We start from the raw sequence: 23,236 nt of genomic DNA, 5'->3' as shown, positions 1-23,236 counted from the left end.
AATAAAAAAAAATACACGTAAATATTAAAACACAACATTTTTTACTCGCACAGTAAAGCAATTGTATTTTTTCATTTCCAATACAACCATATCATACGACAAATCGCGAACCTTAAACACCCAGTCGTTCAAAAAAGTTGAAGGCAGTATAGTACTATAGTACGCTCCAAGCTTGGTGGTGTTTCATTCTTCACCTGATGACGGCTGCTTGCGTTGTCGCCGAAACGTCGTGAGAGTTCTTTTATTATGTTTTATTTTTATTATTGTATTACTTCCCTTCTACGTGACTTTACCGAAAGAACCAAGAAGATGAGTACTATAGTAATAGAGCAAGTGCATAATCACTGCACCGGAATTGATAGCTTGAAAGCATTTAGCGCGGGGGCTCTTGAAAGTGGTATGGGTGTGTGTGTGTGAGAAATCTGCTCCATACGTAGCTACTACATACGTAGCTACTACATACGTCGCTACTTTGCTGCTAGAAGAATCCGGCACTGGCGACGAGAACTCCAGAGACCTGGACAAGAGTCTAATTCACAAGAGTGACGTGAGTCGGCAACGCGGCACCCCCCCGACCACCCATGGCCGGCGTGGGGAAGCCTTCGTCCACAAGCGGATTCGCAAAGCGCTTCGCGTGATTACAATTGCAATGGTCACGTCGCACGAGAAAGATCGCCCCGCGTAGCCTCAACAGACTGCTGGGTCAAGTGCAGTTCTCGAGTAGCGCACATGAAGGGCCGCACGGCACACGAGGCGGTTTGTGGCCAGCACCGCGCACCGCCGCCTTTGTATCCCCAGTGGCGATGTTTACGACACACCGCACCAGGTACTCATTCGAGGCTGAGTCGACCTAGGGGAGGCCCCGGAGCGGTTCAGATAATGGTCACCGGGTGTTGGCCGTGAGCGTGAGTCGAACTCGGGTCGCCGGGTTCGTAGCGAGATAGCTGCTACACTACCTCCCAAAACACACACACACACACACCATATCACTGTATGTAAACACGCTATGAAGAATGAATCACGGTTTGTGATGAACAAACTTGCATTGAGCATTTAAGGAACAGTTTTCGTGGGAAAGCAGGTTCAATGCGGCTCTGCCGCAAACATTCGTGTTTAAATGGCAGCGATCCCATTCTCGGTCACTCAAACTTGTGCTGACGTCCCCTTTGAAGTCGCATATCTGTACTTAAAATCTTGGACGAGGCATCTTGTTAACCGCATTTATTGGCACTATTTTTCAAACGCCACAAAGAGGCAATATTGGTGACTTCAAACCAGTCGTGTCCGACTGAGTTATAGGTCCCCCTGTAAATGTTTAACGGACTGTGGCTGCACCAGGCCGTGGGATATTAAAACGTCGTTTTATGGTGCGCTGTTTGACCAAGGGTGAGTTCTGGTGATGAGCGGCGAGAGGTGAGCGGTGGCTTACCAAGGCCTGGTTCAGGTGTCATTCGCTGTTAGTTGAGTGCAAGTTCATTTGAGTTTTTTCAGTAACACCTTGTTTTCGTCGGGGATGCGTTCCTGAACGGAGCGATGACGAATATCGAAACGTCAATCAAAGCGGTTTACAGGGCAGCAGCAGCAGTAGTAGTGGGTGGTGGTGGTGGTGAGTAATGCGCAGTTGAATTTTCTAATGTAGCAAATTTGGAACCCCGACGCCGTTACACACTGAGCCGCTGAGATGTTAACGCCCTTGCCTGGTTTCCAGGGGGTCGTGGGTTCCATCCTGACCCTGACGCCTGCTGTATAGTTGTTGTTGTTGTTCTTTGCATGATTCTCTCCCCGTGGTCGCGTGGATTCTTCTGCGGATTCTCCGTTTTTTTCTCCCTCCACGTTAAGAATCAACGCGCGTTTAGAGCATTTGGCTGCTATAAATGTCCACGTGATAATAATAAGAAGAATAAGCCACTTTCGTTGAGCTATCATTTGTGTGGCCAGGTCGCTTTCCGAAATAGTACGATACAGCTTAGTTAAGGCCTTACCTGGTAAACCGAATAAATCTATTGCCTCAATGTTGTTCTCTGTCTGTCTGTAGCAGCCCCTCCCCTCCGCCCACCGCCACCACCACCCGACTCAGGGTCTCACCAAGCCTCGGTCCTTCGAGACAGCTCCTGCCCGCACGGGCCAATTTGGGCAATGATTCAATGATCTCTGGCGCGCTTGTGGCACGGTTTCGGGAATCAAACTTTCTGTAACTGGCTCTTACACACGGTCGCGGTCACGCTGACTCAACGGTGCCCTTTCACGCGTCGGTTTAAACATTATTTTGTTGATCACTTTGAAATTTCGCCCCGATTTTTTTGTCCCGATCGTGCTATTGGCGTCACGTGGCCACGAGGGACCCATTCGAATCTCCCGCAGAGAGCGGCGCGCGTCACGCTGCGTTAGGGGACGTCCCACGGAAGCAGATGTCCCAGAGCTACCGCCGAGTTTCGCTTGAAAGAGACCTCCTCTGGTCCACGGAGTTTGGGGGTGGGGCACACTCTCCCGCCCGTTTTGCCAACAAGATAATTGTTATTTTCACGACAATCGAACCGATATTCTGACGATCTTAGATTTTGAATTTCTGCCAAAATTAAGTGTAATCAACACTTTAATGAGAGTTTTTTTTTATATTTCGGTGCAGTCATTTGGCGTTATTTCCCTAAAACTCGAGGGACCCAGTCGTGCGAGCTCAGCACTCTGACTCTATGCTGATATCCCTGTCATGTTTAACAGTTGAAGACACAACGTTTGCACGGGTGTTTTTTTCCGCCAGATCAGTGGCACAGTTGGTTAGCGGTAATGAACTCTGAACTCAGCGACCGGAGGTTCATCGTGAACATGAGTGGCGAGTGATATGCGAATCATTTCTGGGGTTCCCTCTTGGCAAACCCTACCACTGCCCGAAGTATGTTCGAACAATCCCAATGGGGGTGGGGGGGGGCCTTCATCCAGAAGTGTACTGACAGAAGCCTCAACATTTGTATTGCTTGTTAATTCGGGTTGATGACAATAATGACGTTTGTTGACGAGGCCCCCAAAGGGTCACGTTGGTTCCTCGCTGACTGAGCACGTGAACGCATCGCTGTAGCAGACAGCTGTCTATAATTTTTTTTAAGTAGGGGGGATTTATGGACGGAGACGTGGGTGCACTAAACCATTAAACAAACAGCGAGCACTGTTTCGTTGAGTGCCTGTGATAATCGTCGTGCTCGCAAACACGTGTCACCGTTTTTTGTTGTTGCAAGTTTGCAAGCTCGACACGATTCTCAACACGCGGTGTCATCACGACCCCCGTCAGCCATGACCTATCCTTCTCCTGCTGGACGACAACGAAACCCTTTCAAGCCATCGCCATCTCCCTTGGACGGTCCCCGCGGTGCGCGCGATCCAACTGTCTCGTGCGCAAGGGGCTGATTTCATCGCTCCATCTCTGCGGTGGACGTTCTCCGGACGCCCGCTCCATCTTCCCCTGCTATCGCCCATCATTACCCATCGTTCCCGCACCTCCGATTTCGCGCAAACTCCGATTAGCACGGTTGGCTACGTACGGCGCGAGCGAAGTTCAATATACCTTAATATCGACTTGCCCTGTGCAAGCCCCACTTGACCTTTCTTAACGCTTCGTACGTCCATCACTTGCTGCACATGCTCCCACCCATGACGTTTCTCTGTCCGTCTCTCAGTGTAATTCCACGCACGTGCCTCTCTCTCCCTGCTGAATTGCGCAATCATCAGATTTTGTAACATGGGACCTTTCTGTCTGGTCCTTTAACATCTTAACACCTGTTTCAGTGCCAGAAAGGGTAAAACCTATTGTCATATCGGGATCTCGTGTTCATTTTTTCTGTCAGTATCCATGTTTCTAATCCGTACGTCATCGCGAGCGTCGTTCCGGTTGACACGCTTGCGCCGCTGCGGTGTGACCGCACACATTCAGTGGGTCTTAGTCACAGCTTAATGCCCCTGACATGTGTTCACACGAATGCAATTTATCTTTCAAGGTGTGATTCAGAACTGGAGCCGCACCTATCGGTGGACGTGGATTATCAAATAATTGCCTTTCATAAGCACGTCACTGCGGTTTTGTTGGAATGCCCGTAACGCCTAAAGCTCCAGCCAAGGGAATGCAGCGGTGAACTCTGAGACACAAACACCGACACGGACAGAGGTGGCATGACCCACCGACCCGGTTCTGCATGGTGTTCCGTGCGGCAGCCTGGGAGCCACTTTCAGTGACGTCGGGCGCTCCAATGTGCCTCGGGGTCGGACCCGAAAAACGCGCGTTTGGATTGTTCGGATTGTTATTTGGCCGCTATGAATTCCCACGTGATAGTAAGCCAACAGCGAGCTTGGAAGGAGCCGAAAACCCAGCGGGGAGATGTCTGCGGCACAGCGGTGACCCTGGCCTCTACAACGATGCGACCGGTCGAGATTCCGTCTCCGTTTCTTTCCGCTCCCCACCACACCCAGCCATGTGTCCCCATTAACAATCCGATTTAAACTTGAATAATACTTTCGTAATGTTTTCCCGAAAAATATTTTGGGGGGTAAGGTGATGTTATTTAGATTTTTTTTATTTTTTACAAATTGACAGGACATTGATTGATTTGATTGATAAAGCCCAGACCGGGTTGAGAGCATACCTTGCACTATCACATGCACCTGAGATGTCTTAGGGTGGTTTTGGGTCTGAATAGAGCACGTGTAAGGGCCCTCGTCGTGCGCCGTCACGCCGGCGATGCGCACGCTGTACTCGCTGGGCGTGTGCGACGCCAGCGACACGCGGCGGTCCAGCGTCCAGCGGTCGCCGCCCGCGTACAGGATGCTCGAGCGGTTAAGCCAGGCGACGCGAGTCACGCGCCCGTCGATCTGACACCTGCGGGGCAGGGAGGGGGGGCAGGGGGAGAGTGGACAGAGATTGTGTGAGCACGAGGCCGGAGTAATGTTACGCCACGTGGGGTGGTCACTCGCACGGCGATGTGACACCTGCGGTAGAGCCAAGGGTAGCAATGTGAGTTCAAGGCTGGAGGAATGTCACGTGGGGTGGTCACCCGCCCATCGATCTGACACCTGCGGGGCAGGGAGGGGGAGATGCGGTGGGGCGGCGGGAGAGTGGACAGAGATTGTGTGAGCTCGAGGCCGGAGCAATGTTACGCCACGTGGGGTGGGCACTCGCACGGAGATCTGACACCGGCGGTAGAGCCAAGGGTAGGAATGTGAGTTCAAGGCTGGAGGAAGGCCACGTGGGGTGGTCAGATCTGCCCAGTCGATCTGACACCGGCCGTAGAGCCAAGGGTAGCAATGTGAGTTCAAGGCTGGAGGAAGGCCACGTGGGGTGGTCAGATCTGCCCAGTCGATCTGATACCTCGACTAATACTCAACTTTTTTTTAATCTTTGACCAGGTAAAGCCCACTGAGCTATGTAGCTCTTTTCAAAAGCGACCGGGCCACAAATGAGAGATCAACGAAGTGGATTTTTATTACGTGGAAATTTCTAACAGCAGCCAAATACTCTAAACGCGTGATGTTGATTCTAAATGTGGAGGGGAAAAACGCAGGACCCGGAGAGAAAAAAATCCACGCGACTACGGGGAGATAGATATGGAAACTTTAAATATACAGCAGGCGTCAGGGTCGGGATCGAATCCACGACCTCCCTCTCTTCAAACACAGAGTTAATAATTATTAGAGGAGACTGAGACGAAGTTAAGATATTTATTTATTAAGCAAGACCAAAGTCAAACGTCTTACATTGCTGTTGTTGAACAGACGCTATTAATGTTTAACGGACGCCCTATATTGGTTTGTTGCACACAACAGCGATGTAGTAATACAAGACAGACATTCACGTTTAAACAATGCCGATGAGTTTATGCTCTCCCAGAAGGATGTCTTCTTCTCCTTCTTGCCGTATGTCTGCTGATGTAAACGCAGAGCAACAACTTACAAGTTCACATTCAGGTGGGCAAGCCCAGATAGCCCAGTCAGGAGCAAGCGGAGTGTTTCATCGCTGCGATGTCTCCGTCGTGTTTATGGATCGGGGCGTTGCGTCGTTACACGCTGTACGGAGTTTTGCACACAGCGTTGGTGTGCGGTGTTTTTTCTGCAATATTTTGCAGTTTTTTCTTGGATTTTCTGTTTGCACTCAGTCACATATTCACTTTAAGATGTTTTTTGTTCATGTTTTTGTTTGTTGCGGTTGCACCCGATTCAAGAATCGAATGGCTCACAGGGCTATACCTAATACATGAACTTGCACTTGAACGCTCTGTTCTGGATGACCACAATCGCACACCGCTGTAGAGTTTTTAAGTTTCCATTTGTGCATCGGGTATGGCTGATGGGACATTGTTCATATGGAGGGGGACAGATGTGTGAAGGCAGTGCTTAAGTATGATAAACATGACTGGCGTTCAGTTCCTCAGTGGGAAGTTCACATCATAATGTCGTGTTTTCCAGCCGTGTGGTGTTAAAGCGATGCGAAAGATTATTACTATTGCTCTGTTGGGAGTTGTCCATCGCTTGTTACTCACGGAAGTGGTAACTAATACACAATGTGACGTTCGGGAATCAGGTCATCATTTACGACCGGGCAACCGTGGCAACAGAGCTCAAAGGTCAGCTTTGAGGGCCTGGCATTTCACTCTCGCAACCTACCAAAGCCAAAGGTCCCCCGTGTAGCCTTTACAGACCGTTGGGACAAGTGCTGTTCGCGAACACCTATGAAGGCCGGCACAGCACACGAGGGGGTGGGTGGCCAGCACCACGCCCAGGATGCCTTTGTCTCTCACGTAGCGATGTTTACACACCGCACCGGTTACTCGTTTGAGGCTGACTAGACCTAAAGGAGGCCCAGGACCGTTTTAGATAATTATCACTGGTGTTGACCGTGAGCGGGAATCGAACTCGCCGGGTATTAGTGATGAAAACAAAACACGTAGTTAGAAATAAAATAAGTAATATTTTGAAAAGCACGCTTTAATGAAATGTACCGTACTCGTAATGGCAGAACTCCACGACTCCAGGAAGTGGCCCGAAACTTGCCATAACGTAAGGGGCTGTGGTCAGTTACAGCCAACGTCAGTTGAGCGTGGAAAATTAGACGAAAGCCGAAACATAACATATAAAAAAGAATGTTTAAAGATATATAATTTGCATTTTTTAATGATAGAATATGGTAGTGTCATCAGTATGACATAAGTATATCAAGTTTGCAGTCGATACCACTTTGGGAAGTGGGTTAAAATTGAGTTACAAGATTTGAGGATTCAACAACAGACAAAGTGAGTTAATAAAAACCGTGTGAACAATTATAAAATAGAACAAATCACGACGTTTCGATCGCAACACAAGCGGTCGTCATCAGGCAAAGGGGATCTGCCTCTAAAGGCAAACTGTTTATAAGGGTTTGGAGATGGGCGTCGCCCAAGTGTAGAACAACAACGAAACACATTCCTGCGGAGGGAGCTGGTAGGAACATTGGGTTGCTCGGTCAATGGCCAGGGTCAACGGCGGCGTGGTGTATTCCGCAAATATGCCTGACTGTGAGGGCGGGCACAAGCCGGTGTGAGTAGGTTTAACGTTGAGTTTTATAAGGGCACCACGGGGTGACCAGCCATTCCCCACCCAGCCACACCCCTCCCACCTTCCACCCAGCCCCACCCTCCCCACCCAGCCCCTCCCCACCCAGCCCTTTTCCACCCTCCTCTCCCCACCGAGCCCCACCCTCCCCACCCAGCCCCTCCCTGCACGACGGACACAATAATCCCCTGTGGGCTGATGTAACCAGGAGGTTCCTACCGGTATTAACCAATCACCAATCAGTTCACCAGCACAAGGTCACGTCAAGGTTTTGGTAGATTATTTATAGCCGGCTGCTGCAATTAAAACCTTCAGTTGTTCTGTAATGATTGCTGAAATACCCACTCAGTTACATATTCATTAAATCGTGTTGGTTAGTTCAAGTTCTGCCTTTCTTAAAAAAAAATTTGTTTTTCTGTCAGTTGAGTACATTCTAGATTTGAAGCTTTCGTGACTGCAAGGATTCATACTCTTAGGTTTGTTTTCGGTAAAGTCACGTAGTACATATCGCATAATTGGGGTGTATTGATGAAACGACCCATTCGCGTTGGCTCTAAAGCTAACGATAGGCACGTCGAACCACGTGAGTAAGAATTGATGCTTGTCAAATCGTACGTGACGATGTGCGTATACCCTTTGGTTCTTTCGGTAAAGTCACGTAGATAGAAAAAATAATAGATCACCACGTTTCGATCGTCATCAGGTGATGACGATTGCTTGCCCTGTGATCGAAACGTCGTGATCTATTATTTTTTCTACCTACGTGACTTTACCGAAAGAACCAAAGAGTATGGATTCCTGCAGTCACGAACGCTTCAAATCAAGATGTGTGTATGTTGAACTTCTTTCGCACCGTGCTATACGATGTGTGTAATGGGGTCCACGTGTCCCATGCAGTCACGAAACTCGGAGCAAAACCAAATGCGAGTTCTTCAATCCAATTGTGACCCTGAATCCCAACAGCGTATTGAATTGCTCCTCGGTTTATCTTTAATACATCATCATTAATCCACTGCTGGATGAAGGCCTCCCCAAGTCGCCACCACCTCCCACGATCTTGAGATGCAATAATCCATCCAGCATCTGCACACGGGCTCATTGCATCATTCCATCTGCTCCGTGGACGTGTTCTCAGACGCGCTCCGTTCTTTGGCCGCCACTCGGTTATGATCCTTGACCTTCGTTGTTACCTCCCTCGCCTGGTATGCAGATAATTAAATGGGGTGGGGACCACAAGACATCTGGACAACCCTGTAGAATCAACCCGGAGGTTGGCTAGGAGATGTTAACTACCTCGCCTGGTGTGCAGGAGGTCGTTGGTTCGATCCCGACCCTGACGCCTACTGCTGTATATTTGGAGTTTGCGTGTCTCTCTCCCCATGATCGCGTGGATTTTTCTCCGGGTCCTCCAGTTTTTCCCTTCACATTTAGAATCGACATCACGCGTTTAGAGTATTTGGCTGCTGCTATAGATGTCCACGTCATCAGTCACTTTGTTGAGCTATCATTTGTGACAGCCAAGTCGCTTCTGAAAAAGATCTGCATAGCTCAGTGGACCTTAGCTGGTAAAATAAAAACAGATCAGATAGATTCTAGCGACGTGTCCGACATGGACCCACTGCCTTTTGCAATACCGTAGCTTGTATGATGTCTTTAACCTCTACAGGTAAATAAAATCATCATAGTCATCATTATTCTCTGCCCACAATTGTTTTCCATATGATACTTAATAGTAGGCACAAAAGGTCTTGAGAATGTGGGGACAGAACCACCCATTGCAGTTGAATTTCATTATCACGAAGCGCATATTTTATTTTTTATAAATATGCAAATATACTACAGCGATTATTTCATTTTTCCGGTAATAGCTCTGGCTGAAGCAGAATTAAAAAAATCAAAATCCAGCAAACACTTGCCGATTGCCCATTAGCGATAACGAAGCAAGGTTCGTCACTTTATCAAATGGCGCACGAGGCTAATGCACGTGATTACTAAATGCCACATTAAGTAAACATAACCGATATTGAAGTCAATGTTCGATTTCCTCGAAAATCAATTTTAAAAGAAATGTATCAACGATCTTAACTAGGGGTTTCAGAAATAAATAAATAAACAATGTGAATGGGCGTTACAGCAGCCCCAATGTGATTTATTTAACCACTCGCCACTGTAAAAGGTACACAAAAACACACAAAGGTTGCTCTTTGCCCGGCTTAAATGATCATAAATCCCTTGAGTGAAAAGCAGGTTCATTGCAAATCACTTGTCTTGTTATTTAAATGTCACCGAGGGGTGAGGAAAACTTGTGGCTTTAAGATTTTCCTCGGAAATGTTCTTGAAAAAAAAAGATCTTCGTTGGCCCGACTGACCTTCTTACAAACAAACAAAAATGAGTCGGCTTGTAACGAGCGTCTCTTTCCTACACTGGGAAGGTGACCTGACCGGACAGTTCAAAGGTCAGAGTCGTGAGCTGGCACCGCTGAGGTCCCTAGGGTTCAACTCCAACGTCCACCGCCTGTGACTAAACCCGGGGTGGTTGCTCTGAAAATGTCAGGCAGAAGAAGAACGGGCAGCTTCGCCGTACTTAGAAGGCGACAGTGGAAAGCACAGCCAGCCATGTCTACTGCGAGCATGATGCGAGCGCGAGGAATTGTGCTGGGCAGCCCTCCCATTTGTACGCCGTGGGGTCAAATCCGGCATCGTCCGAGAGCAACTGAAACTTCAACACGGCACGGCGTTTGTGTCGCGGGGGGTGCACCGGTAAGTGTAAAGTAGTAATACTATTAACAATTTATAACGCATGCAATGTTGCGTACCAAAGAGGCAATGCTGAGCCGTGGAGTTGGGAAAGCCGTCTCTTGTTGTGACCAATCAAAACAATTAGGATCTTATTATCATCAGAGCATGGGTTTCGTTTGCATGTTCACCACCAGTGCGTGTGGTTAACGGAGACAGGACTCCTTGAAAAAAAGATTCCCTTTTGGTGTTTTAACATCTTATTGCAAGAAAAGGGTAAAAGCTTTTGTTATATTTTGATACCGTACAAGAAAGCTCCCACACTGAGCTCAGTGTCGGATCGCGTCGCGCGGTTCTGGTGAGACTCGGCGGTTAAATGTCGAGCTGAAGGGATTTGCGCCTTTTAGATGGGGTTTGTTTGAACGAAGAAAATAAATTGGCCGTTACGGATGTGAATAGTGGGGACGGCGTTGCGGATGAGGACGTTATAGACGTCGAGAAGCAACGGTCTTGGGAGTTCCAAAAGACAAAGATCACCCGTGTAGCCTTAACACACTGCCGGGGCAAGTGCTGTTAGCAAGCACCTATGAAGGCCAGCACGGCACAAGAGGGGGTGGGTGGACAGCACCACGCCTAGCAACCTTTGTCCCCCTCGTGACAATGTTCCCACACTGTAGCATGTACTACTTTGAGGCTGAGTTGACTTAGGGGAGGCCCAGGACCGGTTCAGATAATCGTCACCGGTGTTGGCCGTGAGCGGGAATCGATCTCGGGTCGCCGGGTTCGCAGCTCAGCGCGCTAACCACTGCGCCACCGCTCCCCACAACGAACTCACAACCAACGCACAGCAAACACTACATACAAGTACAGTCGTGCCGACTGAAGGTTAATATAAAACATCATATAAATCTTGTGGGTTTACTCTCCAACACACAACCGGTGTGCTGAAGTAGCAACGAATTGGCAAGTTCTGTTTATGTGACAAACCTTACAAATTGGCCGCGTCGGGTGGTTCCGAGTTTAACGACGCATTTATACTTTTCGCGTTTCAACCCCAACCACCCCCACCTGCCTTTAATATGCAGGTCAATAATAATAACCGCAGATCACACAGCCCCAGAGGGAGTAAACCAGCACGCGCGCACGCACACACACGCACGCACACACACACACACGCATACACACTCACACACGCACACACACACACACAAGCACACACACGCGCACACGCACACACGCACGCTCGTACACACACACACGCACGCTCGCACACACACACACACGCACGCTCGCACACACACACACACGCACGCTTGCACACACACACACACGCACGCACGCACGCACACACACACGCACGCACGCGCACACACACACGCACACACACGCACATGCACACACACGCACATGCACGCACACACGCACGCACACGCACGCACACACGCGCACTCACACACGCACATGCACGAACACACACGCGCACACACGCACGCATACACACACGCACGCACACATACGCACACATACACACACGCACGCACACACGCACACGCACGCACACGCACGCACACACACGCATACACACACGCACGCACACACACGCGCACATACACACACCCACACACGCGCGCGCGGCCCCAGCTGTGTGGCTCACAACCAAGGTGCTTGCGGGGGTTTGAATCGGTCCACGCCACGAATCGCGAGATGAAAGGGGGTTGTGAGGTAAGACGGAAAAATACAAACTGCGAGACTTTAACCCTGAAGGTCTCCCGCGGTGAGAACAGGCCCAGGTGGATGGCCAAAGAGAGAGAAAACAACTTTAAACTATTTTTTTGATAATAGGTGTTTTACCCTTCTATCTGGCAACAAAACTGACACCTTTTTTTACAAGGAGTCATGTTTGCATAGACCACAATACCTGCAGCCATAATGCAAACAAAAAACATAACTCTGATAATGTATGCACTGTCCTTGAAGTTGATTGGTCCACACCCGAGACAGCTTTCCTTAGAGCCTAGTCTCACATGGTGTTGGACCAGATGACGCCAAAAGGCGCACAACTCAAAGGCAATGCACCATCAGAGTATGAGAGCTCGGGGTAAGCATTTACACCATTGGAACCTCATTTGCCAGATTTTGACTCCTTGTAAAAAAAAAAAGGTGTCAGTTTTGTTGCCAGATAGAAGGGTAAAAATCCAATTGTCATATTTTTTACTGGCAAATGAGGTTCCAATGGTGTAAATATTTGTTTTTGTATTTTGTCCAGTTAAGGTCCCACTGGAGCTAAGCAGCTATTTTTTGTGTTTTCAGAAGCGACCTGGACATCCCAAACGAAGTGGTCTTATCGTGTGGACATGTAGGGCAGGTAGCCAAACGCTCTAAACGCGTGGCGATGTTCATTCTAAACGTGGATGGAAAAACCGGAGGACCCGAAGAAAAATCCGCGCGATCACGGGGAGAGAGAGAGAGAGAGACACCGCAAACTCCAAATATACAGCAGCAGCAGGCGCCAGGGTGGGGATAGAACCCACGACCTCCTGCACACCGGGCGAGGGAGTTAACATCTCCTAGCCAAGGGGGGTCCAGATGTCTTGTGACCCCCACCCCATTTAACTATCTAAAACGTAATGTTTTTTCAAGGTAAAGTTTGTTTAAAAGATAAATTTACATGCAAATGATTTTTTTGAGTAAATGTATTTGGAGTCACAAGACGACCCTTTGCGTACACATATGCAGACACGTTTACACTGCTATCAGCTGATAGCTAGTTGAAATGCCCATCGTTAACAAAATGACGGAAAGGGCATGTAGGAAATTGCCTCCGCCTAATTAAAATGTAGTTAACATACAATGGTGGCACGATTTTTCTAAAAGTGCCGTCAAGTTAAAATGAAAACCTTTCTGTTAGTTTGACAAGCACACATTTGTATACGCATTGTGCATTTGCCAGTCACTAAAACAACGTAAACACACAGTACAATTATACACACAAGGATAATTATTTATACCGATAGATTAGCCTACAATGTTTCCCTCTCTTCACAACCCATTCTTTTCCCACACCCCTTCTGGGGGTGCATCATTTCAGCAGAATTAATGCAATAATATCACACGAGCAAACTCTGGACCATGACTCGGCAAACATTGCCTTATCAGCCGAGAGCCAGGCTCGCTTGAATCAGTGCCTGCGCACTGCCTTCATGCGATAAACAGGGACCCTCTATTTACGATCTGCGGCCCGAACTTCGATGCCGATTATGTTGTGTTCACAAGGTGCAGGCGAGTTGACACAACGCGCATGCAACCATCATCGACTGTTGCCCGTTGTTGGAAAGAGCGTTCTAGTAGAAGGGAAATAATAAAAATAAAACATAATTAAATACAATTCTCACGACGTTTCCAGGTGGTGGTGTTCATTCAGACGCTGTCTTTCCGACAGCCCTGTTCTTCACCTGAAGATGGCTGTTTGCGTTGTGGCCGAAACGTCATGAGAATTGTATTTTATTATGTTTAATTTTTATTATTTTATTATTTCCCTTCTACGTAACTTTACCGTCAGAACCAAGAAGATGAATCCATGCAGTCACGAAAGCTTTACATCGAAATTTAACGTCCTGGTAGTTTTTTTTATGTTGCCACAAGAGCACACAATGGAACCAACCGGCTTTAATTATAACCACGGGGTAAGCGGGGATGCAGTCAAAATCGGTGCCATTAAGTGGCCACGGTCTGCTGTCCTATAAGTCGATGTTTGCCCAGCTCTGATCCACCTCAACCCTCTCAATTAACACGCCAAGAACGCAACACAATTTTGTGGCGATGTTATGGGGGTGGGGTGGAGGACAGATTTAAGATCTGCCAACATTCCACGCTGTTTATCTTGGGTGAAAAGAATTCCTCCGAAGCGTGGAGAGTTAAATAAGCGGAGAGAATGTGGGTGGATTAAAGTTTAAAGTGCATGCCTGGAGGACTTTGTTTTAATTGCTCGGCATCGCGTGGCGAATGAAGCTCACCTGCAAACTTGACAAACCAGAATGTTGACAAACCAAGCCGCGTGTCAGCCCCCTCCCACAAGGCAAAGAGCCCCCGTATAGTATTAACAGACAGCTGGGGCAAGTGTCGTGAGAGGCAGCCACCAATATAATGGCCGGAAATGCACCGCGCGCAGGTGAGTTGGCCAGCGCATCCACGCCCGTCCGCCTTTGTCTCCCGACACACGCTGCACCAGGTAACTCATTCGAGGCTGAGTCGACCTAGAGGAGGCCCAGGACCGGTTCAGACGATCGTCACTGGCTGTTGGCCGTGAGCGGGAATCGAACTCGGGTCGCCGGGTTCGATTCTACCGCTCACCCAACAAAGATAAAGGCCCGCCGTATAGCCTCAAACGGACTTTTGGGGGCGAGTGCTGTGAGGGAGTAAGCTACACTCGAGGGTCGGCATGGCACACGAGGGGGGGAGGGGAGGGGGGTGGCGTGAGCAGCGACCACGCCCGACCGCCTTTGTCTCCCCAGTGGGCGATGTTTATTACACAACCGTGCCTAGGTTCTCAGTGGATGCCGAGTTGACCCACGCTCCCCTGAACACGCCTCATCATCATCACACACGCGCACACACCCTTTCCGCCGACTGCCCTTCTATGGTTTGCAAAGTGATTTGCATATATCCGGCAAGCGTTGAACGCTCAGCCATTCGCCACGCGAGCCAGCAAAGGGCCACGTGCTCGGGCTGGGAAATTCCCAGCCGAGCAAACAGACTGGGGTCTGGCCAAGCCCAGAGCTAAAAAAAGAAAAGCCACACATACCGGGCCACACCTGAGAAAAATATTGCTTTAGCTTAATGATTGTCAGAAAATAACAAGAAACATATCATGGCTGGTGATGTTAATAATTATATAATCTCACCCCTCCCCCACCAAAAAAAAACTAACTTAAGTGTATCATTAAAGTAACAGGGGGGAAAATAAAATTATGTTATGAGCTCGGTGGGCCGAGTTTTATTCTGGGCTGTGGTCATCATGAGCGAAGTGTGATTTAACCATGGATAACGTCGGTGAAGTGTGATTTAAACTGGTTCCTACCTCGTGCTCTACCCCTCCCTTCACAAACCGTGATGAAGTATGGTCAAACAACCCCCCCCCCCCGTAGCAGAATCAGAATATTTATTTGGCGTTTCCTTTTAATTGGCATGTTTATTACAATTTATTTGCCGGCGTTAAGAACAAGGATTGTCCAATGAGAGCCCTGGCAGCTAGCAGTGCACCATTGTGTGTCGGAATGAATCCGGAAAAGATGTCAGACAACTGTGTATGATGTCCCTTCGCATACACTTTTTAGAATTCTGACAGAGAGTGCGGAATGTCCATACGCTTTGCCTCAAGTGACCTCCTTTTGTATGTACGTAGTATGTTGAACTTCTTTCGCACCGTATGCAGCTAACCGTGCTAATCGGAGGACAGAAAACTAAACACAAAAAGCAGTTTTTAAGAAATACATTTTCAATTTAGTATAGTGGTGTAGTGTATCGTAGTGAAGTGTATCGTTGTGTATAATGTAGCGTATTGTAGTGTATAGTGTAGTGCATAGTATTGACGTGCATCTTTGTGGAAAGTGTAGGTTGTAGCATAGTGTAGTGTGTAGAATGTAGTGTATAGTGTATTGTAGTGTATAGTGTAGGTTGTAGCATAGTGTAGTGTGTATAATGTAGTGTATAGTGTATTGTAGTGTATAGTGTAGGTTGTAGCATAGTGTAGTGTGTATAATGTAGTGTATAATGTATTGTAGTTTACAGTGTAGTGTATAGTAGTGACGTGTATCGTTGTGGAAAGTGTAGGATGTAGCATAGTGTAGTGTATAATGTAGTGTATAGTGTATTGTAGTGTATAGTGTAGTGTATCGTAGTGAAGTGTATTGTTGTGTATAGTGTAGTGTGTATAATGTAGTGTATTGTAGTGTATAGTGTAGTGTATAGTAGTGAAATGTATTGTTGTGTATAGTGTAGATTATAGCATAGTGTAGTGTGTATAATGTAGTGTATAATGTATTGTAGTGTATAGTGTAGTGTATAGTAGTGACGTGTATCGTTGTGTATAGTGTAGGTTGTAGCATAGTTTAGTGTGTATAATTTAGTGTATAGTGTATTGTAGTGTATAGTGTAGTGTATCGTAGTGAAGTGCATCGTTGTGTATAGGGTAGTGTGTATAATGTAGTGTATATTGTAGTGTATAGTGTAGTGTATAGTGTAGTGTATAATGTAGTGTATAGTGTAGTGTATTTTGAACTTCTGTCGCACCACACGTATAGACAACCGTGATAATCGGAGGTTCGGGGGTTGGACAATAATAAACTAAACACAAAAAGCAGTTCTCGAGATGGTTGAGAGCAAGACCTCTGGCCAGGCAAGACGAACGCCGACAGAGTAATCCTCCAATCGGAATGTTCAAGTGCGTCTCTCGCTCTTTAATGTTATTCTCCTGCGCCTCTGAATGCCCTTTTTAATAGGTCAATTGGTTGGTGGGCGTTTCCTACATGTTACGATGACTGCATTCGTCACCCCCCGTGGCTGTCGATCATGCAGAGCAACAACTTTGTAACGTTGAATTGAGGCGGTTGAGACAACTCACTGCGACAGAGTTAGCGAGGTGTGTGTCCCACGCGAAACCTCCGTGGCATTTGTTCATCAGCCATTCAGTCGTTATATGCGAATGTTATCCTGAACTATGCATGCCGTGTGAACCCATACGCTTTACCCCGTATTCTTGTACAAGGAAATAGCATTTTCAGGTCCATACGAGCGTGCAGCCGTTTCAATACGGGCAACATTTTGTTTGTCTGTTTGTTTTTGTCTTTCTCCCTTGTGGTGGGACTTTGTTGAACGTACGTTGACATTTCTAAGGACACGGGGGTGACAAATGAGGTCTGAATTGGTCTGTGATAAGGTAGGGCGCTGATAATGATGGATTGACAGGTATGACTATGCCTTTATGTGCAGTACGTTGAACTTATTTCGCACCGTACGTATCCCACCGTGATAATGGGAGGTGCGAAATTAGAAGTGGAGTATACCGAATGAAGTTGAAAATAGAATGTCCTCACTGCTGTGATGTTCTTTTTTACGCAGTTCATTCCTCACCACGTTGACACAATCGAATCTCAACGGTTGAGATTCCGGTTTAATGACGGCTGAACGAAATCCAGACACAAACACTGCCCTCGGTGGGCAGTGTGGACTCAACAATTTTGCACGGTATCAGCGCCGTGTATTATTTATTGTACGGTTTGATCAGTCAAAACAAACCAAATGGTAATAACACGTAACATTATGATCATAAAGAAGAAGGGCTTTACGCTGCCCTGCAATAACACAGCAGGTGTCAAGGTGTTTAAACACCAAATAGGCGAGACTATTGGCGAGGTATCGAGTCCACATTGACCACGAATCATCGTGGTAAAACATGCAAACAGACGCGTTTGGTGAACGTACGTATCGCCCTTGAAACTGATTGACCCAATACCAGAGACAGTCTCCTTTGTGGCTTTGTCTCGCCGGTGATGGCAAATATATTCAGCAGCTAAATGCCTCCGTCGCACTCTGCCTCGTGTGCTGGACTGGAGAGGGCTTTGGGAGAGTGTTTCTGTAGTTGTTTAAATTTATTTTCATACTCCGCCGGTGAAGGAACGCAGACGATACTGGTTCACTACGTGAACCCATGCGGTCCACTGATCATCTGTAAAAAAAATAGCTTGATAGCTCATCGGATTACACCAGTTAAAGTACATATTCTGATTCTGGCACCACGGTACGGGTAGCATGACCACAATCGCACGGAGCAACTGACACCGTACCAATATTTGCTAACAGATTTCATTTCTGATTGCTCAGTAAAACAAAGCCACTCCTGAGGTGACTTCAGCAAATGGTACTGGAGGACATTGATCCAACATTTTAAGAGGCCATTGGACTAAGATGTTTTAGCTTGACACGTCGATTTTAAAATGTTCTATTTTTGTATGCAGATAAACGGATTGTTTGTATCTTGTTTATGGATCTCCACTGCTGGATGAAGGCCTCCCAAAGCTTTGTCGATCATGGGGGTTGTTTGACCATACTTCACCACACTGGTCAGAATGTGTCAGAAGAGATTGGGCCCAGGATCGGCTCGTATCTCACTCACCACCAGCCAGGAATTGAACTCAGCGGGCCGGATTCATTGCGCAATGCACTAAAACCATTGCACCACAGCTACGCCACGTGCATTATTTAACAATTTCTGGAAATGTTTTTTTTCTCGCAAACCAAGACATTGTATTTACGTAGTCATGCAATCACTGCGTAGGGGTGGATATAGCCCCCCCCCCTCATGATTCGATGAATGGTCGCTATTCAGATTAATGTTGCTCAATGTAGCCGCCCCTATCGTGCAGGGTCTCCCAAACTTCCGTCAACACGAGCCACCAAGACGCCACACGTCTTTCCGTCTTCACCAATTTACTCTCAATTCAGAAGGCAAACTAAGTGTGTTCTGCGCTGCACGCGCTCTGCAAAAGATGAAACGCTGCCTGCGTTTTGTGGAGCAGATTCACATCGAGACTGAGGTCTCGGTGGCGCGCGCGCGCGCGCGCGTGCACCACGTGCGAGCACCACGTGTTCCGCGTGAAGCAGTCACGGGCGCGTGCGCACCACGTGTGAGCACCACGTGTTCCGCGTGAAGCAGTCACGGGCGCGTGCGCACCACGTGTGAGCACCACGTGTTCCGCGTGATGCAGTCACGGGCGCGTGCGCACCACGTGTGAACACCACGTGTTCCGCGTGAAGCAGTCACGGGCGCGTGCGCACCACGTGTGAGCATCACGTGTTCCGCGTGATGCAGTCACGGGCGCGTGCGCATCACGTGTGAGCACCACGTGTTCCGCGTGATGCAGTCACGGGCGCGTGCGCATCACGTGTGAACACCACGTGTTCCGCGTGAAGCAGTCACGGGCGCGTGCGCACCACGTGTGAACACCACGTGTTCCGCGTGAAGCAGTCACGGGCGCGTGCGCATCACGTGTGAGCACCACGTGTTCCGCGTGATGCAGTCACGAACACAAACACACGAGAGAGTCAAACAGGTCACACAGGAATAGTGACATCCTTCATTCATTCATTTCTGACAGTTGAACGCTTAGAGAACCAATTAAATGCGTTCCCGTTCTAACAAGGCATGTCCTGTGGCGTGGCGTGTCTCTGAAGTGTCAGTTTGGTATTCTAGATGGTGACGTGCATGGCTTGAACTACTTTAACATAGTTGTGGTCATATCAATAGTCTGATTCAGAATATGTATTTATAGTGGAGGAATCCGATGAGCTATAAAGTTATTTTTCAAAGAGGTTCAGTCGGGCCGGGTCAGGAAGTTACCACAACAAACAATACAAAAACACGAAAGGAGTGCAAAGTATGGTACAGGTAAGCAAATCACGAGAAAAACTAAACTATTTTATGTTACCAGGTGAAGCCCACTGAGATTTTAGCTTATTTTTCAGAAGCCACCTGGCCACAAATAGCTCAACGAAGTGGCTTATCGTCTGGAGATTTACAGCAGCCAAATAATCTAAAGAATCTAAATCAATCAGATCGTTCGCTTGAGGGGCACAATACATGATAATATCGTAAGCAGTGTCGTTTTGGTTCCGATATTGTTTGTGATTCACAGCGAAAATAAATAAAGGCTGAAAGAAACACAAAGTTACTTGATGGGGTGAAAACAAACTGATCCCTAGCCAAACATCGTTGACAGACGTAGTTTGGTATTCAAGTTAATGTTCTGGAAAGTAGACTTAAGTTTGCTGGTGATCGAGCGTTGACCCTGCAACAACAACCTTTTGATAAAAATAAATGATCCGTCATTATAGATGTATGTATTATATATTTTGTAATAATAATTGCTTTTAGATATTTATACCCCCCTTGTCCGTGGTGGTGCCCTATCACCCTGCACTTGAGTGACGTGTGGTGCACGTCCTGGTGGTGTTTTGCTCTTCATAGCAGAGGTCGCAAATGGGTTTTGATTCCTTACCCTTACCCGTACCCGGCCGCACCAGGGTCGCAAATGGGTACCCGTACCCGGCCGGGTACGGGTAGCCGTTCCCTACCCGTACCCTACCCTACCCGAAATGAGTGACAAACGGCTACTCACCAGTGAATCACGGCCTACCCGTACTCGTACCCGGCCGCACCAAGGTACCCGGCCGGGTACGGGTAGCCGGGTATCGGGTAGGGTACGGGTATCGGGTACCCGGTTGCGACCTCTGCTTCAAAGCTTGCACATCACCACAATTGCAATGCACACGGTGGTCCAAATGTGTTGTACCCCCCCTCCCCACCAATTAATTGACCCCAAACATTTTTGTTCCTTTCCATATTTTATTTTCTGTTTTAAAATAAACCTTACTGAAAACAAAATTACGTTTTAAAGAATTAAATGGGAGGTGGGGTCACAAGACATCTGGACCACGTTGTCGAACCATCATGGAGGTTCGCCAGATGTTAACTACCTCGCCTGATATACGGGAGGTTGTGGGTTCGATCCCGACTCTGATGCCTGTATATATGGTCAACCCTGTACTGTAACCGCTGCCGTTGTCGGGCTGTTATCTGCGAGTCTCTACGTAACTCGATGGGTCTCTCTGTAAATTTGTGAGTCTCTTTGTAACTCTATGGATCTCTGTGAGTGTCTATGGTACTCTATGGGTCTCTATGTAACTCGATGGGTCTCTCTGTAAATCTGTGAGTCTCTTTGTAACTCTACGGATCTCTATGAGTGTCTATGTTACTCTATGGGTCTCTATGTAACTCGATGGGTCTCTCTGTAAATCTGTGAGTCTCTTTGTAACTCTACGGATCTCTATGAGTGTCTATGTTACTCTATGGGTCTCTATGTAACTCGACGGGTCTCTCTGTAAATTTGTGAGTCTCTATGTAACTCTATGGATCTCTGTGAGTGTCTACGTTATGGGGCCGTCCATAAATGACGTCACGCGATTTTGTACGATTTTTACCCCCCCCCCTCGTCACACGGCGTCACAAAAGTCAGACCCCCCCCCTCAAATATGACGTCACAAAGCTCTGCCCCCTCCCCCCCCTAAAATAAATCATGCTTCGAATCGCTTTAAACTATTGTCATTGTAGTGCGTATTTAATGTGTCGCTGCACTGTGATGTTGTAGGAAAAAACGTTTATTAAAAAGTCTACTTAATTAAGTAGAACGTGTTGTCTATATTTATTTAAAGTTGCGCATTTTGATGTGACGTCACATGTCTCAACCCCCCCCTCGTCACACATCGTCACAAATGTCTGACCCCCCCGCTCCCACTAGGTGCGTGACGTCATTTATGGACGGCCCCTATTCTATGCGTCTGTATATAACTATGGATCTCTCTGAGTCTCTACGTAACTCTATGGATCTCTATGAGTAACGTGTTACTCTATGAGTCTCTATGTAACTCTAGATCTCTATGAGTCTCTATGTAACTCTGAATCTCTATGAGTCTCTACATAACTCTATGGATCTCTATGAGTAACGTGTTACTATATGAGTCTGTATGCAACTCTATGGATCTCTACGAGTCTCCGTGTAGCTGCAATTCCCCTGTAGATGTCGCAGCTGCCGACGGTCTCGGGCTGTGGGCGTCCCGGCAAACAGAGAACAGAGCAGCGGGGCTCAGCGGGGCATCCTTTTGCGGCTAAACATCACGCCCTAGTCTGAAATGGTTAACTAAAGAACAACAAACATCGACCTTTGGATTGCGATCTTGAGTGTACAATGGATGTTTTAATAATAAAACAACACACACCTAATGCTCATGCTATTCCTTTGACTCGACGGTCACCTCGCTGATCTCGGCGAGGAAAAACCATCAATCGCGCAAACTACGATCATGATCGCAGCAGCAGCAGCAGTAACAGCAGCAACAACAGCAGCAGCAGCAACAGCAGCAGCAACAGCAACAGCAGCAGCAGCAACAGCAGCAACAGCAGCAGCAGCAGCAACAGCAACAACAGCAGCAGCAACAGCAGCAGCAGCAACAGCAGCAGCAGCAGCAACAACAGCAGCAACAGCAACAGCAGCAGCAGCAGCAACAGCAGCAGCAGCAACAGCAGCAGCAGCAGCAGCAACAGCAGCAGCAACAGCAGCAGCAGCAGCAACAGCAGCAGCAGCAGCAGCAGCAGCAGCAGCAGCAACAGCAGCAGCAGCAGCAGCAACAGCAGCAGCAGCAGCAACAGCAGCTTTGGGCTCAGCCATCGAACAAAGGCGGTGGTCACCGCATCGCGCGCTCTCAGATGGCCGTCTGGATGCCACTGGGAGCTATGCACTTAAAAATCATCGAGGTTGAACATTCATTTATTTAGAACTCCTTTGCATGTTCAGTTTGTTGTCCTTCCCCCCGAACCTCCGATTAGCACGGTTGGCTGCGTACGGTGCGAAAGAAGTTCAACATACGTACGCGAGGTTGCTTATGTAGCCCTGCATGAGCGATAACCACTGAGTCACCGCTCCACACGCGAAGTCAGTCACACAGGGCAGCGATAAGAATGGTACCTGATATCTTGCATTACCTAACATCTTATCACATTCCCTTCTGGCAAGGTGCACTCTCACAGAGGCAATTGTGATCTATCGGTGTTTTAATGAGGCACCTGGCGTGGCAGGTTTCTGCAGTGTCGGTATGGGTACATGTTGTGTCGCAGTCCACGCGTGGGTTTGCGTTTACACGGCCGTGCACCAAGGCCGTAGCCGTGGAGTCAACATTGGGGGGGGGGGGGTGGAATCTTCCAGAGGGTCTGGGGGTCCCCCCCCCCCCAGAAAAAAAAATCTAAATTTGAAAATAATTTCCAGCCTAAAATATAAAAAAATTCACGAACACACATGATGGACTTTTTATTAATATTTTACAAGAA

At 47.9% G+C, this 23,236-nt stretch overlaps 1 long non-coding RNA gene across 1 annotated transcript in view; it reads left to right on the top strand.

Moving 5' to 3' along the window:
• The first annotated feature begins 8,884 nt into the window (after window positions 1-8,884).
• The window catches only part of LOC144728577 (uncharacterized), a 54,638-nt gene continuing 40,286 nt past the window's right edge, over window positions 8,885-23,236 (top strand). Inside the window, exon 1 of the long non-coding RNA XR_013587538.1 lies at window positions 8,885-10,326. This is a non-coding gene — a long non-coding RNA (uncharacterized LOC144728577). The remainder of the gene's footprint in view (window positions 10,327-23,236) is intronic.

This window comes from Lampetra planeri, chromosome 29, assembly GCF_965212315.1.
Source record: "Lampetra planeri chromosome 29, kcLamPlan1.2.h2, whole genome shotgun sequence".
Classification (NCBI taxonomy): Eukaryota; Metazoa; Chordata; class Hyperoartia; order Petromyzontiformes; family Petromyzontidae; genus Lampetra; species Lampetra planeri.
This window is presented reverse-complemented; position numbering and strand designations above follow the sequence as displayed.